This window comes from Anopheles coluzzii, chromosome 3, assembly GCF_943734685.1.
Source record: "Anopheles coluzzii chromosome 3, AcolN3, whole genome shotgun sequence".
NCBI lineage: Eukaryota > Metazoa > Arthropoda > Insecta > Diptera > Culicidae > Anopheles > Anopheles coluzzii.
The window spans coordinates 79,914,218-79,933,263 of NC_064671.1; the positions used below are offsets into that span (position 1 = coordinate 79,914,218).

At 43.7% G+C, this 19,046-nt stretch overlaps 1 protein-coding gene across 3 annotated transcripts in view; it reads left to right on the forward strand.

Annotated features, from left to right (window-relative positions):
* The first annotated feature begins 464 nt into the window (after window positions 1-464).
* Window positions 465-19,046, forward strand: part of LOC120955180 (uncharacterized) — an 80,978-nt gene continuing 62,396 nt past the window's right edge. Inside the window, exons 1-3 of one of the 3 annotated variants that reach the window (XM_040375772.2) lie at window positions 465-592; window positions 1,396-2,514; window positions 16,759-17,994. The gene's annotated coding sequence lies outside the window, so the exon portion shown is untranslated. Of the gene's footprint in view, window positions 593-657; window positions 1,138-1,395; window positions 2,515-16,758; window positions 17,995-19,046 lie in introns of those variants that run through there. The other 2 variants (XM_040375774.2, XM_040375773.2) reach the window with 2 other exon arrangements.

Genomic DNA, 19,046 nt, shown 5'->3' on the forward strand with positions numbered 1-19,046 from the left:
TTTAAAAAGTATCTTTTAACAGCATTAAACGATGCATTTCCTTCTCACCGTTACGCTAATACCAACAAACTGCATTTTAAAGCGTATGTTGGGCACTGCCTGTACACCATTGAAACGATTCTCTCTCTCATCGTTCCCCTCCAGCTCAGCCAACACGAATGCAATGAAGTACCCTGTACACGAAAGCAAACACTGCCACAATTTATTATCGTTTTGTTCGTAGCGAGTTTTAAAATTTGTGTGCCATAATGAAGTAAATTATATTAAATAACTAATAAAAGTTTAAATATTTATTGCACAGAGGTTTTCATACTAAAAATTTCACTAAAAATAACACTTCCATCCACAAAACAGTGTTTAAAGAAATATACATTGATCGGAGAAAGAGAGTGCAATCGTATCCACTCCGCATTACCACCGTGTACAACACCCTTCACCGGGCGAGCATCGCAGAGAGCAGCAACTTGTCGGCGGTGGACGCTTTTCTCGTTCGTTAAGTTGGATTCGAACTGCCGGCGGAACGTGAACGCCCGTTTGCTTTTCTCTCGTCGTCGTCGTTGTCGTCGCGGCCAGCGCGCGGTTTGTAACACACGTACGTAGCCGGACGGTGATGTGTTGTGCATCGCCGTGCAAAAAAACGCAAAGGAAAACAACAGAGCGGCCGCCGCCTGAGCAAGTGTAGCGAAAACGCTGAAAACCCAAACAGAAACAATACGCACAGAGCGCACACACAGTAGCAGGTTGCGTACGTGCCTATGGTGTTGTGTGTGTATGTGTGTGTGTGGATGTGTGCAGCGTAATTCTGTGTTTTGAAATAGTGCCCAGATAGTTGCACGAGTGTTTTCAATGATCATTGTGGTCAGAGTGTTAGCCAGAGCAACAGTACGACCGAAAACATCCACTGGCCATCCATTTTGTCCACTGCCGGTTTTTTTCTGTGTGTGTTTGTGGGGTTTTGGCCGCTGTGTTGTGTCCTGCACAATTTTAATAAGTGATTGTATTGTTTTTTTTTCGTTTTTGCATCAGAAAAAGGAGGCTACAAGACGATCGTCTTCTTCTTCCTCTTAGTGAGTTTACATGTAGAGTGGTAGAGTCTACCGCTATTCCCTTTTGCCGGCTTATCAGCGTAAGGCAAAGGTTAGTGCACATCTCTCCACTACACACAGACAAACACTACCACCAGACACGAGAGCGATCTGTCTCAGTAGTGCTGGCTGCACTGCAGTGCATAATAGTGGTGGTAGTAAACGCTCTAATACCTTTTCTTTTCTAATACTAGTTTCTGTCCAGATTTGCAATTGCTGCGAGGTGTTGAAAGTGATTTTGGGCAAAACAAAGTGTACTAATTGTTATCACTAAGATTAATGTCTTTTTTGCAACCCTCTCTTTCTTTAGGTTAGAAAAAGAAGCGTGAAACAGCTGAGTGTCCTGTGAAAATTCAGTGTTGTTTACCCGTGTCCCATTGTGAAAGTGTGGAAAATTTTAATTCAACATCATCTGCATACAAAAGTGGCATTTAATTCGCAAAACATCACATCGTTTGTGAGTGTGTGTGCATGTGTGCATGTGTATGGATTTGTGTTTGTGTGCGCATCATGTGTGACCTACTTCAGGTGCTGAACCACTAAGAAACTGAGCAGCGCGCGGTTTTTTTTGTTGTGTGGAATTGTGGAATCTTTGCGCGTCCCTTCAAGACGACCGATCGCCGTCACCCGCGGGTTTAGTTTCCTTGTGTGGTGTTGTGTGTGTGTGTCTGTGTGTGTGTGTGAGTGATCGCGCTCCATAAACCGAGGTGTTGATTTTGGTTTGGCAAATATTAGTCCCTTGCTGCCCGTGCAATAGGGAGCCAGTTTGCAAATGATTGCAACGAAGTGATCGAAACCGTCTTCCAGCTGCGAATCAATCCATCAATCCGGCAACAAGTGGTACCGAGGTGTGACGTATGGGAGACGTAAGAGAAGAAAAGGAGAACAAGAAAAAAAGATAGGAAACCAACATATTTGCGAACCCTTGTGAAACCCATATCGTGCACGACAGGCACCGAATGGTTCGAATGGTGAAAAGCACTTAAAAGAACGGGAATGAAATCGGTGCAATAAAACGCAGAAGAAAAACACACTGAGTTGGGGGGGGATAAAGCGCGAACGGCCGAAGCCGAAAGATTGTCTCCAATCGATCGTGGTCACCAGAAAGCTAAAACCAAGCAAAAAGAAACAAAAAACCCGGCAGGCAGAGAGACTACGAGAAAACGAAAACTAAAACAAGCGCCCAAAAAGCGAGCAGCACACACGAAATATTTAAAACAAAACCGAAGGAAGGGCGCAGAAAAAAAACAAATAAAACAACTACAACACACGCCGCTGCAGCAGAGTGGAATAAATGAGAGCAGCAGGCACCGCTTGTGAGCAACTGGAGCTGGAAAGCGGAAAGCAGGCAGACAAATATTAAGACACAAACACACACACACCAACGAAAACCAAAAACAAAAACAAAAACATAAAAGCTGAGCGAAAGGTAAGACATTAATATAGAAAATTGTCTTTTCGGTGCGAAGAGGGAAAAGCGATTTATTTCTTGGAAGAAAGTATCTCTTTTCACCTTTCTTTCCTCTACCTCTCGCACTCACTCGCTCGTAAGACGATCCTTCTGGAAAGGGCTTTTTAAAGGACGGTTTTACGACGATGAAAGGCTCGACGGGCGACGGGGTGTTGCTTGTTCTATTTGTTAAACTATTTTTTTGTTTTTTTTGTTTGAGTACTAATTTTTGCAAATTTATTTTCTACGGGCAAAGCGGGAAAAGCTTTTCGCAAAAGGGAAAATGATGAAGATAATTAATGATTTTTTGCTGGCTTGGTCGATCCTTTTGCAAACAACAGCAAAACCCAAGGCCAAACTGTGGCTTGCAAAACGTCCTAAATCTTTCATCCCACAGTCTATAGAAAGTCGTCTTAAAGAATTTGCGACAGGCGATTGTGTGTGTGTGTGTTTTTTTCCACTTCCATTTTATCTTCCCCTTATCAGTTCGGCCACATTCTACCACCCGGAGGAGGGACGCGAAGAACCATTTGTTTACACGAATGTTCCGGGGAAATGTTTACAGCAAATCTTTTCCCCTGTTTTGCGTACACTTAAGAATGGGCAACGAAGCCTGGCGGTTTTTGGTTCTTTAAGCGAGCGGCCAAGGGAATGGGAATGGGAATGGATGCTAAGGAGGATAATAAGCTTAAGCACAGCGAGCCAGGTCATCCTCGACACTGTGCTGGGAGGTGCTTTTTTTTGCTGAATTGAGGAAAAAAAACACACACAATGTGAAGTGTTTTCAAAGTTTGTGCAAACAATTGCTTTAAGAAGTTTGGAAGCTTTGTGATTTGAGGGGAAAGGGAGGGAATGGGCTCAACGCTTAAAACGCTTTCCGCAAGAACGGTAAAGATTTTTCAACTAAAGATAAATTCAATTTGGTTTCGTAACTTAAGCTCAACAGCATTTTTTTCTTTACTTTTACTCCTGAAAGAATGTCTCGCACAAAACATTAAACATGCATCTCTTGTTTTTTTTTTTGAATTATTCCGTTAAATGAAAGGGAATGCTATCACAGTTGTACGTTTGCCTATTTTTACACCCTCATCATAATCGTTTAACACAGTAATGGGTCAATTTTGTGGACTTAGACCTCCTCCTCAAATGAAGAAATGTTACATATGTGTAGTTTTATCGATCCTTACAATTTACAGACTCTGATTTGGCCGTTACAAGCAGATATTATGTATGTTTGCTAAATGTGTCCATGTTTTGTTTCTTAAATAACATTTTGGCATTTAAAGTCTTCATTTTTTGTTTAAATGTGTTAAATTCTGTAAAAATTCGTTAGGATTTAATTTTACAGACCATTACACGTATTAAAACGTCCTTTACAGGAAATACTGCCAAAATGGTTTTCTTGGTAGGCCGATAGCCTACAACACACCATTAATTATTTAAACAAATGATTAAGTTATTCATGTTAAATTAAAAAAATAACGGCATCTCGTAAATAAATGTTTTTTTTTTGCCATTTTTACCATTTACACGTAAAATAATTCATTTTCTCACTTCACATTGGCTTACATTTTTACACCTATTACTTCTGATATTGGGGCCCTTCACGATTCTAATCAGCTTTTAGTATGGAGTTTGACAGTTGGAGGCTGAAATCATGTAAACACTCCATACAAAATCACACACAAAACTAGCCTGCAATTTTCAGTCCAGATTATTCTAGCCTCAAAGCTAGAATTAGATTCGAGTACCTGCTCGAAAAAATGGCAAAACAAGGTGGTGTTTACATTTATCCCAAGTGCACTAAAGAGATCAGATGATATAATTAGAATCAATGTGTATGTAGTACAGGTAGTCTCATAGCATGTTTTTTATAACCAATTTTGAACGTCACTTTTTGACAGAACGGGTGAAAACTTTTGCTCAAAAAAGCTTTCTGGAGGCTGGAAGAATTCACAAAACAATTCTTAAAATCTGCATTCAGAAACAGAAGCGATAAAAGTCAGACCTTCTGAATTGATACACCTTGGGATAAGCTCACCTGTATATTATACTTACTTAGATGCTATAGATGCACTGCTCGAAAACTGCTATACAATGCAAACAGCTGACAGGCTGAGATTTCAGCCTACGAGCTTAAAACGGAAAGGGCTCCATTAATGAACATTGTTTTAGGTTTATCTTTATTATTTTGAGTTCAGTAGATTACTTATTAAGGAAAAAAACTTATTGAGAGCTTCTTTTTTAACACCATGTTTTAAAAATGCTATTTGAAGATTATTTTAAATATTCTTATTTGAATTGTTTTCTTCGCTGCCTAACATACACATAATTCCTCAGTGTAACGTACACATCGTATCTGTCTCTTATGTTCGTTTTGTTTAATAATTTCAATCATTGCTTTCATCGTCCTTTCCCAACATTGATATTTAGTTACACTTGAAATTTGCCAATTATTTATTTACTTAAAGATGTTTTTGTTTTCGCTCTGAAACCGACGCATTCAAACTAACCTCCCTTACCGGCAATCTCAACTCTTGCGTGCGTGCGTGTTTTTGTCCGGTCGCATCACCCCATTTGGCGAAAGGTTAAATTTTATGAACCGCGAAGAATGTTTCCTTAACGCAGCGCCCACCCGCCCGCGAATCTATCCCGCCCGGTGCCAGAATGTTGTAAACAGACCCTCCCCACATCGGTTTGCGGTCGTGCGAAAGTGATAAAATGTCCATTTCAGACCCCGCGCCAGGCCAGCGCCAGTAGGACGAAAGCGAAAGGATACGAGAAGAAAAAAAGTCCGTGGAAAGCGGTTGAGGCATTTTGTTTGGTTCGTTGGTCAGAAAAGTTTAATGGTGCTGCTTGAGAGAACGGACGGGTGATGATGCTGTGCTGCGTTTTAGGGCATTGGGAGTTGTTGTTTTGCTTTTCTTGCTATTTTTTTTTTTTGCTTTCCTCAAACCTAGAGGTCATGTTCCCGTGCTGGTGCAGTTCATGGGCCAAAACGTGGGACCAGCAGCGTGTGGGATGTGTGGAATTAATTACAAGAACCACAGCACCACGGTACGCGGTACGTGCGTGTTAACAGCGAAACTAATAAAACGCCGTCGTCCAGGCTGCCCAAGGTGGAAGGAAAATTCGAGTGTACGGAGACGTCAATCTGTTTATTTTGTTGCAATATTTAATTCATGAGGCGTAGTTGGCGCCGTTTTTGCGTAGCGCCGGGCAAATTACTGCGGTTCGATGTGAAGCGATAAAATCTTGTTTCAAAGTTGCGCTGTGTTGTTTTTAATAGGACGAAGATGACGCGATGCATCTTGATTATGAGTAGAAATTTCTCTTGTTTTGATGTCTTATTGTTTGTACGGCAAGTTTGCTGTACTATCAATGAGTTATACTAATTTTTAACTACAGTTTATTTATTTATGAACCATTTTAATTTCTTTTATTTCATTTTTCAACATATTTGTCGCTCCTTTTGACATTTTTCATTAATGTTTTAATTCCATTTAAATTGTTCCTCTTGTTTTTTTTTTGTTACATTATTCATTAATACTTCTTTAAATTACATTGCGGTTAAGCTGCTATTCGCTAATATTGCTACTATTAGTGAACGCATTCTACCATAATTATTTAATCATTAACCCTTCTCTTTATTGCGTTTCTCTCATTCATGTGGGGGAGTCCGCAGCCACATAGAATTTAAGTGCAGACCCTTTTTTAATGTCCGCTAGAACTTCCCATTAGCACGCATGGAGATCGCCAAACGCATGCGAAAGGCTCAAAAGAAAAGTGATTTACAAACGAAACACATCAAAAGCCTCGCATCGGAGGGCAAAGCCACCTCTCCCGATGTTCCCAGCTGGAAGGGCTCGCGCGCGAATCCCCTCCCCGTGGGCCACGTACACAGCGCACGCTGCACTTGACCGTGGTAGGCTCTTGGCGTGGTTACTCGGTCCGCTGGTCTTGAACGTTTTCACTTCCTTCCCAGGCTTATGTCTCACTGCTGGCCTGTTACCTGTACTCCCGCATCCAATGCCCAGGCTAGTCAATCACCCTGACGTGTGGCTGTGGAACTCTCGCTCCCTTTGCTCACAGCGTGAGCGATGAACGGCGGACGCCCGCTCCCTACTATTCGATTATGAGGTCAGTCGAGCCCTCGAGCGGGCTGTGGCATACAAACAAACTAACGAAAGGTACAAAAAAAAGACGCAGATACACACACACACAGATAGCTGAACCCAAAGTCGAGATCCCTATGCCGAGAAGCCAACGGGACGCGGACTCACCACCTGTCGCGGTGCACAGGGGACCGGAAAATACACACTGGAAGGTGTCCCCGACCTGGGGTGGCTGGTGAGCATCGATTAAATCTCGCACGAAAGCGAGAATTTTACGTGTTTGAAAGTGAAAGAAGGCGTCAGGGTTGGCTACTTGTATCGAATAAAAAAAAGAAGAAAATACACAATCCAAAACCGGACGCTTTCTCTACACGCTTCCCCGAGCTCCTCAATGGAAGGGAAAGTGAGAGCCTGGCCGTGCAGAGAGGAAACAAGGTGCAGAAATGAGTCGGGTGTGTGTATGATGTCGGTATTGTTTTTATTCCCTTTTTTCTGCTGCTGATCACGTGCAAAACTTCACCGGGCCACAGTGGAACAGCTCCTCTGCCGAAGACTTTGTGGACCTCACCACAAAGATTTAATCTTGTTAGCATCTGCCGTTGGCCAGGGAGAAAAGTGGCCTAGCTGTTGGCGAGGAAAGAGAAGATAATTCTGTGGCGACCCCCAGGCTGCCAAATGGCTCCAAAGTCACGCATTTCAATTCGCGCACATCAATTTAGCTTCCTACTAAATCGTGATCTCGTCACGGTGGTTGGTGTCTGAGTGGAGCGATATAGTGAGCTGAGAAGTGTTGTGAGTTTGATGAAAAGTTATTGATGTATCTATTTGTGACAAGTTCCTTGAGGAGCATCTGGACAGTGCATTAGAGTTATTCGTCTATATCGAATGATTCCTCCAATATGTTAGTGCCAACTGGACCCATGCTCCAAGTCTACACTATTGGAGCATCCAGCATGTTGAGACTTCAGTCATGTTTTGCTCTCTTGATCTAATTCAATCAAATTGAACTTCTAGAAATGAAAATGAATAAAATAGTATTTGCTTGCTGGACTGCAGCAGAAGCTTTCACAGATGATATCTTTTTACAAATTGTAATCAATACTTCTATTATCTTTCCTTAGAAATACGAAATGTAGCTGTTTCAAGTAATTAATCATCATAATTTTCCTCTTTTCAATCTGTGGCACTACCATCATCAATCCATCGGAGCGTTAAGGCAACATCTCCCGCTCACACCGTAGGCCCAATTTTTTTCGTAACTTTGAAACCTCTCATTTGCATGTTTAATTTTTCCACGAAAGAGCCCCATTAACGCTGCCCGGCTCTATGACTGATTGTTACGGTCTGGAGCGCATTACCGCACCGATAATCCTTTTCCACTGGATAATGCGCAGTAATTGGAACAAATGTTGCACCACTCCCAAACACCGTTCAGCTATTCCCGCTTCTTCTCGGACTTCCTTGGTAATCTCTAGCGCAATGAAATAGATGCGACAGCATCTCGTTCTGCTTTTCAGCTCATATTTTGCATAACAGTCGCCGTATCGCTTTCTAAATAGCGGTGTACAAGATCTTTCAATCCATCCTATCCGTATGCCTCCCCCGTACCATCAAGAGTGTTGCGGTACGATTGCCCGATTAGGTGGCTAGGAAATTGAAGCTGTTAACCTATTTTATACACAGCCAAATTGATTCGACTCCACTCGGGGCTCGCACACTTCGTACCCGGCATGCGTCAGCATATCAGTGGTGATCGTGACGTTATCATTACGCCGGTATATGATGCATCCGAGGAGCCTTGAAACGGAAGAGAAATGAAAGACTTCGGATGGTGGTTGGCTCTCTTCCCGGATTCGAGCATTGCGAGATAATTATAGGTACCGGTTGCTGCTATAATACCTCTGTTCAGCAACCGATCCCTTGGGTTCGAAATTCCCGCAGATGCCTCGGTTTTATTCGTTCCTTCGATCTGCTCCAGTCCCGTCCCAACCTTTCCTTCCTTGAACCGAATCGAACCGGGCATTGCAGGCTGAGTCATTTGTTATGAAACTTTGCACCTCTTTGCTAGAAGCTGGTGCTGGTGATTTGTGAAGAATTTCCGGCCGGACCGGATCATCGGTTCGGTGGTAAGATGGTGGTTTGTGAACGGTAGGCTACTACTGGTGGAATGGCCCATGTCACGATACATGGATAGTTCGGTTCGGTGCACAGATCCGGTCAACGATCATGGGTAATCTGGTTACTGAACGATGAGTCCCCATTAGAGACCGTGGGGGATCTACCTTTGAGGTCATCCGATTTCAAGGTGAAGGGAAATGGTTTTTTTTTTTTTGTATGAACTCTCAGTGATCCATTATCATCTTGTTGGATGCGATGATTGCTAATAAATTTTACAAGAAAATGATAGATTATTATATATCTCAGCTCTCTCACGGATTGCTAGCTGAGCTATACGTCCTCGTTTCGCTTGATTGATTGTACCGGAGCAAGGTGAAAATCGATCAAATCAATCGATCGTATGCCTATGCCAAGGTGTGCGACTATTCAGTCTATTCAGCCTTGATATCAACCAATGGATAAAGGAAGTGTGAAAGATAATCGGGAGAAAATGGCAAATGCCAATTACAGCCAACCCGTGACCGTGACATAAGCTTAACAATTTGCAAATATCTTCTATTTGAACACTCGCTTTAGCTTCCAACAAAGTTGGACACTATCAAGAAGTGGTTGGACGTCACCCGACACCTTCTGTAGAACTCCTCGGTATCTACAATTGCTAGCTTCAAGATGGAGGAAAACGTCAAGTCCTACTGACGTCCTGAACACCACACTCACGCCCACCAGAAAGCGATAATTTCTCAGCAAGTGGTTTGCGCTAATCGGGCATAAAGAAACCTTTGTGGCTTTTGATATGAACACCACCACTTAGCGTGTGTGTTTTAGAAGCTGCTGAATGAATATTCTAGCCTGTTTTGCCACCAAGCGCGAGGGAACAGTGTGGTGCTTTGTTTGTTTGGACTATTTGGACGGTTTTATTGCATCGAGAACGCTTCCAGAAGTTGTCAAGTTGACATCAATTTTTGAATGCTTTTTTTGCAGAGTTGTTTTTCTACCATTGTGACGTATTTAAACGTATACTAACGCCCAAACTGATTGATAAAAATAAGGTACAAAACAACAGGGAGAACAGTGGTCCATTATAGGAACGTGGGACAGTAATTTGTTATTTCTGTCCAGGCTGCTGTCCTGGCGGGAGAGTGATGATTCAGACGGATGGCCTGCGGATGATGTTGCGAGTGAGCGCGCGCGTGTCTATTCCTGTGTGTGCCATTAACAAAAAGGGCAGGTAGCATTGTGGTGGGTAGCCCTTGTATCGGCTTATCGGTTTACCCTGCATTTTACCCGACCGCTCCGCACACCGAGCACCACATCCCTAGACACAACATCCGACAACAACATGTGTAAATTGATAATTACAAATGAAGTTTAGCCCACCGGAGACTCGGGGCAGCGGAATGTTTGATGGCTGTGTGGTTTACCGCTTCTGGAGCTGGATGGAAGAACAGAGGCCGATTGAGAGCGTGTTTGTTTGATGCTGCTGCCGCCGTTAGGCCGGTCGGTCATTTGGGATCATTAATAACATACATCCTGATGCAGCTGCAGCTAATTAGGTGTTGGGAGACGTGACATTCAAATAACACAACATTTGATGGAATGATGATCGATATGTGTGTTTGTGTGTGTGTATGTGTCTGATGGGCAAGGGTTTTGGAAGGCTAAACGACTAATGTGAATCTGTTATCAAAATGGCAAAGCACTGTTTACCGTAACGAATAAATCCCGATGATCATTAAACAAATCGCAAACATAAAAGAAGACATTTTCGGTCCGAGGCCTACTTATTACCGGGCGTTTGACATTAAACCGTCCTTCTGCGTGAGATGCCAAAGTCCAGGACAGGTAAGCTTTCCTTCCCGTTCAGGCGAACCACACGGCACGACGAGAACACATTATTCAGCCTCTGATGCGATCCGAAGTTACCTGCCGGCAGCTTCAGCCACAACGGGCCGTTTAATTCTCTCCAGCAAATGTCAATTCCCCGGGCGCATTTGCATAAAGCCCGGCAAGCAGGAGACAATCATAAAATTGTCTTCCGCCCCGGTAAAGACAAAAAGTTGTTGGGCATTAAAAATTTGGACTAACAGCAGTTTCTGCCATGCAGAATTGCTCTTCAATTTGCTTGTCTCATTGTTGGGCGAGCGGCGGCTAACACGGGGGGTAGTGGATAACGCCGTGGGAAGATATGCATGCATAATTGGTGAGACTTAAGCTATAGGCTTCTATTTTATTCTTCTTTGCCTTAGACATTCAACGGCTACAACGGATTCTCGCTGTGTCGGCTGGGTAGCCATGCGAGAGGCGGAAGATTCCAAACAGAAGAGAGCTTCTTTAAAAACGCCTTCGAGCGAACACAATTACTGTATCTAATTAGTCACATTTTAGTGCGGCTCGCCCAGAAGAAAAACGCGACGATCATCTTCATCAAACGGTTGGCATGTTGAGTGCAGTGCAGCATCATCATCTACAGAAGAATATCAAGAAAATAGGGGAAAAAAAACACGATCATTCGTCAAACGGTGAGAAGCCAGCCCAGCCCCGAATGTTTGGAATAGTTTTGCACGTGATTTATAACCATGCACAGCATTAATTTGTGGGCTGTATTTCGTTGATTGTGTTTGGAACTTGCCGAGTGACTACCGGGGAGTGGCTTGCGTAGTGCTCAAGATGTTCGCTGGGGAACGCTGCCCAGGAACTCCAGATTACTTCCTTGATGTAAATACAACCTGCTGTTTGTATTCTAATTCCGATTCCATGTTTATATTTCTTATTGTAAATGGAACCGATCGCCCGGTTGTGGTTTTGGACCAGACCTTGGGCAGAAATTGAAGGCATTTCAAGGTTTTTGCGGTGACTTGCGGAAGAGCTGAAACCATTTGCTCTGCTGGCTGCCAAACGGAATCTGCATAGGTTTGAACGCAATATCGCAACAAGATCTCTTCCGTGTTATTGAGGCCGCACCATTGAACTGCTGGATTGAGGTTCAGTATCTTGGTTGGAATTCAGCACTTAAATCTAAGCGCGGACTGGGTTCCATCTCCCTTCTACTGCATGACAGCTCGCCACTACCACTTTCATCTCTCGTGTGCGCCTTATCAAGGGTCAGATTCTATTTTTCTCCCCTTCCCGTCCACCAGAAGCTTAATCAGGGTGCATTGTCTTTCGCGCTTCTCCGCCAGATCATCAAGCTCGGTGCGATGATGTAAAGACTTTGGCTCTGGCGCGATGCCTTGGCACAGATTGCTCGCACAACGCTCTAATGAAAGTGAAGATCATTATCCACCGACGTGACGGAAGGGGATAGGTATACCGACTGGCTGTGAAAGATTCGGTTGATGATGTATATCTCATCGTATGCCTTAAAAGCAATACAGGCAGCAAGCAGCGAGAAGGTTTGGGGAAAATGAAAATTGAAAATTTATTAATTTCATTTCACTGCCCGTTTCGCCCGCCGGGGTTCGGACGAAGATTGTGTCTAGCGGCATTTACGAAAAGTAAAAGCCTTTTAAAAACATTAAGCCTCAAGAGAAGCCAGCCTCTGGACACGCACAAACTCTTGGGGGATGATGGTGTAATGAATCCTTTTTGAGCTGTGCCTGTGCTAGAGGAGGTGGTGACTGTAACTAAATGAAGCAACGTTTAATTAGAGGCTAAGGAACGGCATTGAAGCGCACCGTGGATTAATCAGATAATTGCTTTCGTTTTCTGCGTGAGGCAATCTAAAAATACAGAATGAAGAGGTGGAGTCGTTGGATTGGAGTTTTCGGTAGCTTCGGTGTCCAGTTTCCAATAAATATTTCAAATTTTCACTTCATGTTTACCAATAGAGCTGCTGCGGCGGTACTAAAAATAGCTCAGCTTTCAAATGGTAATCAAAATAGTGTCACAATTTTTCAAACAAGTTTCTGGTTGAAATGGTTTCTCGCACAATTTTGAATAACAAATCCCAAAGTCAACACTGCCATTAAGCTTTGCAATGCAAAACAAACCTAGGCTGAATATGCATTTTGCCCGTTTTGGGACACCCCACACTTAACTCACCTCGGTAACGTTCCAATTCCTTCACCCAACAAAATCCCTTTTGTCGGTGGCCTCGGATTAGCCGTAAGTGTGCCCGACCTTCTCCCCTCCCCCCCCCTTCTCCGCAATGGCTTAATTTTACGTGTTTCGTTTCAGAACCGGACGACGGCAAATTTGACCGTATTTTGCGCTCGATAGCAGGAGAGGGCCCTCTCCAAAACCATGTCCATACGGTCGGCGAGAGAGTAGGTGGTTGGTCGTAGCTGGTGCCCGTCCGGGGCAGGGTTTGAAGTCCGCGTACAATCATTATGCGCGCAGTTTTCACTTTCAATTCTCACTTTCAGCTGGAACCGGTTTTCGGTTGGCAGAGACGGGGTGGTGAAGATATACCGAAGCGTTTGATATGCAGATAGTGAGAGTGAGAGATATACAAAATAAAAAAATCCACACCACGCCGCCACGGACCAATATCATCTGGAACATCGGAACATAGAGACATTTCAGGGTTTTATGACACAGCTGGGATATTGTGGGTTGTGAGGTGTCGTTTACTTCCCATAATTTATGACCGATTAGCTCAATGACCGGGAGAAACCTCGGGATGTTTGGAGTGTGAAGCTTCCCATAACGGCGAACACACGTGGGTCTCGGCGGTTTCCCCGTGTCGGTTTATTGATCTGTGGATCATTTTTGGAATCGTTATTGCTGCTCTCTGCGGGGGGTTTGCTATGCAAATAAACGTGCACATTGGGCCAAACTAATCTCGTGGCGAAATGGGGCGAAGGTTTCCATGTTGCTGGAATTTCTCATCTTCACTCACCCCAGCTGTGTGTCGGTAAATGTAGTGGCAGCACAATCTCATACCGGACTTGGACCGAATGTCCACTGTCGTCCCGCACAGTGCACAGAGAGCGAGCGTCGCCGGTGTTTCATAACCGTTCGCTTTACACAAAAGGTCGCCCTCACGCTCCCTCCCCTCTGGACACCGGAATGACGCGACAATATTCCGAGGCGAGCAGGAAAAGGCCCGGCATGCAGTTTTTGCAACACGCAATCGTTTGCGTGTGCCGGAACTCGTTCGTGTGTTTTTCATTGTGGGCCTGGTGGAGTTGTTGTGTGGTACCGGGAGGTGCTAAGTACAGGTCCGGTCCCCAATATCTCGTAACTCCCCCGATAAAAGGGGTTTTGCTTTCGGTAGTGCAGTGTCTAAAGCTTCCCCGGGGCCAACCTGGCTGGGTCCGTACGAAAGTCTTGGTACGTGGAGCGACAACAAGAGCTTCACGAGATGGAATGAATATGTTCGGTTCAGTAATTGCATCAATTGTGTGCTCTGTGTCCCAAATGCGTTCGGTGCATAATCATAAACAGGGGCGATGTGTGTACCGGCTCCGGTGGGACCGGTTGCGAGGAAATGAGTTTACTAGCTGGGAATGAGGAAATTATAGCCCTGGGTGATGCTCACATTCTCGCATTATCGCATTAAAAGTGAGAGTTTGGTCGAACCACTAGAAACGCGGGTGAAGGAAGGAGTTTGATAATTGTTTTGTCATTGTGTTGGTGATTGTTTATCGCGTGAAGGTTTTTCAGTAACGAGATTTTTGTTAAGGAATTTGCGACGAGTCTAAAAAGGATTATTTGGGAATGTATTTGTTGGCATAAATTGATGTAACAGAGATTATAAAGCATTATAGACTTTAATTACCTCAACAGTATGCAGATACATTTCCGGGCCAATTTTTGAGTCAAGTTTATTCAATGTTCTCAACCACTCCAATGCTTGTTAAGCATCATTTATCAATATCCAAAAACAATCCCATGAGATGTTTGATCTTCTTGATTGATCCTTTGATCGATTTTGGTTAAATAGTAGCAGACTGCAAACTAATCATGTGGTTGTCATAATAGCCAACGAGGACTCCGCTTCTGCGTCATTGACGTCCTTATTTATTGTGTCTTGTTAAATTGAGGCCAGACTAGCATTTGATCACCTCTTAAGGTCTTTGAAAACAGTGATCGTGATTAAATTCATTTCTAATTCCATTCCAAAGTCTTGGAATGGCCAATTGTATATACATCTACGAAGAGATCGAAGTTCCTGAGATACTCTTAACAACCTCACGCGTACTACATAAGCCAAACATCAAAGTCGTCCACAACTGAGTCACCGATGAACATCTCTAGGATCTTGGGGACGAATACCATCTCTTGATCACATAACCTTGGTTTTTGATCATGCGATATGTATCCTTGATGCGTTAAGTTAAGGTTTATTTTGTTTTTTTTTCCTTCAAAAAAACGTGCCGATGTAAGATCCGGTAAGGGGTTTTACTGACACATAAAATTAATTGATTTTTACTGTCAGCCTGTAACTTCTCAAGTACAGTACAGTATACCGAAACTATTTGAGAGGGCTATGATTGTTTGCTCTCTTTTCTTTATATTAACTTTCACAAATTGGTCCATCGTCGTGCAAATTGCAAAGTCACATAAAAAAGAATCCTTTTTATATTTTTATAACCTTACTTTTTCCTGCCCGAACTGTCTTAATCTCCATAAACCCTTGTGATGGGGTAATAAATTTTGCGATATATATTTTTAGCACTCTCTCTCTCTCTTTCTCTCCTGCTAATACTCTACACACAACCGTTGAAAAATGTGACCCGATATTAGCGTGTCAGCAACACCGACACCTAACACTACGTCTCTTACTCGAACCCATTTCGCGGAAGGTCATAAAGCACTAACCCACCCCTGCGCCATGGCACTGGCTTGTCGATAATAATTATAAATCAAACTTCACCCAACTTTGGCTTTTAAAATGTTTTTCCCATTAAAAAAAAAACCGAAAGGTCCAGGGATGAAAGTTTGCTGCCAGCTCGCCCTAACTAAGGCGGATGTACGAAACTAGGCGACTTGGATTAATTTTAAAGCGGACTAAGAGGAGGTGAGCAAAAAGCACGCATCGTGAAACGGAGCCCATCTCCCAATTTATGGTCGTTGTAAAATGGGTTGCTTTTTTGTTTCTCCTATCGTTCCGTGTATTTGGGTCGGATAATTTTCAAAGCGTAAGAAAGTGGTGAGGTATTAAGGATGTGGGGAGCAATTATACTAAAGCCACATGGTAGAAGGGTTTCTGGGCTTTTCGGGTGGGGATGAAAAACAAGGAATTCGTGTTTTAGGGTGACCTAATTTGCACAAGCTTCGGCATAGTTGAAGGTATGTTTCCATTGGGATGCATTGACGTTGACTCAGAATTTCTTGGGACACAATCAAAATGTTTGCTCTTCCCAGCAGCACCATCCTTTCATATGTTTACCCAGCTCAAAACTTCAAAAGATGCTTTCACTGTCTTGCTCGATTGGTTTCGCTGGCTGCGAGCGAGACGACTGTGAAACCTCCGAACCGAACTGGACAAACGTAACATCGCGCAGTATGATGTGTACATTAATCAAACATGAATCAACTCACTGTCACGCGACGGTTTTAATGTACTCCAGCTGTACACCATCTCTTGCCGGCGCGTTCCACCGCTCACATCCACGTACATTGAGAGATGTGTTGCCATCACCATCGGGCTGGACTCAGCGGAAAGTCACTGAACCGTGAGCATTTTACCAAATGGGCGTACTTCGATCCTAAGCTCGCCGAGCATGTGGCCCACTCCACCGTTGATTAGATGCAGCAGGAATCGAACATTGGAGGAGCCGGTTTTTCTCGGCGTTTATGTGTGTGTGTGTTTGTGTCTGTACACGAAGCACTCCACTTTACCTTGTACACAGCGAGCCGGATTCAAGTTTTGGTTTTCCATTTTACGTTACGGATGATTTATTCCATTATCGGACGACCTAACTGTAACTGGTACTGCCGGCCGCCGTCTCGTGTCTTCCATCATTGCGGGATGAATCGTAAATCGCTTTGCTCGGTTACATACGCTTACACGCTTCTTTCTTCTTGTTCTCCCCGTTTTCAGATCGTCTTGAAAGGCCCATGCGAAAGATTCTAAAGGTCGTGCTTGGATGCTGTGGCAGTGCGTGATGCTTGCAGCAGTAGCAGCTGCAGCCAAGTAACTGTAGCTGATAAGGCTAATTAAAAGTTGGTTTTCATCGCTACTGAATTCCCATCGATTGATACACGACCATCTAAATCTCTGGACGCTTCTTGCAGAGCGCGCACGACGTTTGACACTCAGTGCTCAGTGACAGGTTGCGATCGGGGTTTCGACGCCTCAAGTGTGTTGCAAAAAGTGTCGTTGTCGTCGGGCTGTACGTTCTCAACTGACCTCCCGTAGCTTCGAGGCAGTGTTTTTGGGGCGGCGAGCTGAGGATGATAGTCTTCGATGACCTGGAGCACACCGTGGGAGCACTACTGGAGGCGTTGCATTCGAGCGGCCACTGCCCATAGTGACACGGCGAAGACATCGATCGAGAAATAAGAAAAGGCTCTGGAGATTTCGCTGCTGCGTACCGTACCGTAGGGCAGCCTGTGAGGGTGCGAGCCGTGTGAAAACGGGAATCCGATCCATAAATCACGAAATCACCCTGCAAGACAGAAGAGAAAACCACGGTCAATAAATAAAGGCGATAAAGAACGGCCGGTGAAAAAGAAGCATTTAACCAGCAGAACCAGTAGAAAACGAAACGAGAGAAAAGAGAAACGGATAAAACACGAAAACAGCGTTATTGCGTAAAGGTAGAAAGGCAAAAACGAGCTAAAGAACGCGGCAGAACGGAAAAGAAACCTTCAGTGGCAGCAGTAGTAAAGGGTGAAATTTGGTGCGAAGCAAAGGTGAAGAATATTTCCTTCCCGTGTGCATCGGTGCCCACCGCCGGAACGCCGGACATCCGGGACACCCTTGAAAAGTGTTTTTGTGTGTGCGTGTGTGTGTATGAGAAAGAAAGTGTAAGAAAGGTAGAGGTGTATATTTGATCGTTGGTGAAGGTGTTGTAGCACTTGTAGGTGAGTGAATGTAAAGTGTTTGTTTCGATTGAATACAATCGATTAAAATATTCGTATTGTGCGACCAGTGTGTGTGTGTGTTTGTGTTAAGATCGTGTAAGATATCGTATTTATTGCTGTTACTTGTCGGAAGTGTAATAGTACACGAAATTACGTTTATCGCTACGATCGGAATCTGATCAGCAGGAACAGTGTTGAACTATTGACGATTTCTGGGATCCATCTCGGAGTTGGAGTTTTAAGTTGGAAGGTAAGTTCAGTTTCAGATATATGATATTGTTAAAGACGAGAATTTAACCACATGCCAGAACATTTAAATCGTTTCAAGAAGATTTCAATTTGTGAATTGAAGCATTGCTCCTGGTAAAGCTGATTTTGGGGGCTTTGATATCATACAGCTATATGATATGGTTTTGGATTTATAGTTTGATTTTAATCTTAATAGATGAAGTTTCAATGTTGGAATATATAGATTATTTCAAGTTTCTAATGATATTAAACTGTAACTTTATTTAGGATAGGAGTTTTCCCTTCTAGCAGCAGTATTCTAGTCAGTTAGTTCAGTAGCAGTATTCTAGTCTAAAACAGATTCAAATCAAGTCCAATTGTAGTCTAAATTCATATGAATGTCCCTTTTCATTCTCAAATATATTCCCAATCAGTTTAACGGCACTTTTAATAAAAATATAACGGACTTCAAAACTATGTGAAAAAAATAGCGAAAAATTCCGCAAAATCACGCTTCCCAACAAAAAATCTTCATGCTATCTTTTTCATTGTGCTGCTATGCCCATCTTCTTAACGTCCTTGCCAGTGAACTGAACTCCATACGTCACACGAAGAGGAACGGTATTTGATGTGTGTCCCCGTACCCATGGATGGCCGATCATGTCATACACCTGGAGAGTGACTCACTCCAGGACGTTGCCTTAATACCTGTCACATATGCCACAAGTCCATTCAGCTCATCTGCACCCTGTGTAGTTTCAGCTTCAAACGAGCTGTAGAAAGTGGTTGCTTGTATAGGGCCGCCCCGGTTTTCTCTACCCAACCCATGTCTTGTTTGCTTCTTATCACCCGCAACTACCCGCACTTATCTTCTTCCCCCTACTGACACGCTTTGACAGTGTTCGCCGTGCCAATCGAACGGATCGAGGGTCATCGCGATAGGTTCGGCTGATTCATTAACATCGCGCGACCTCCTGCCGCGGTGCCGTGGAGTTTCCGTGCGAAATCGACCACTAACCTTAGCGCGGGGCCCGCGATGCGTCACCTCTGTGCTGATGAGAAGGAGAGGGAGGG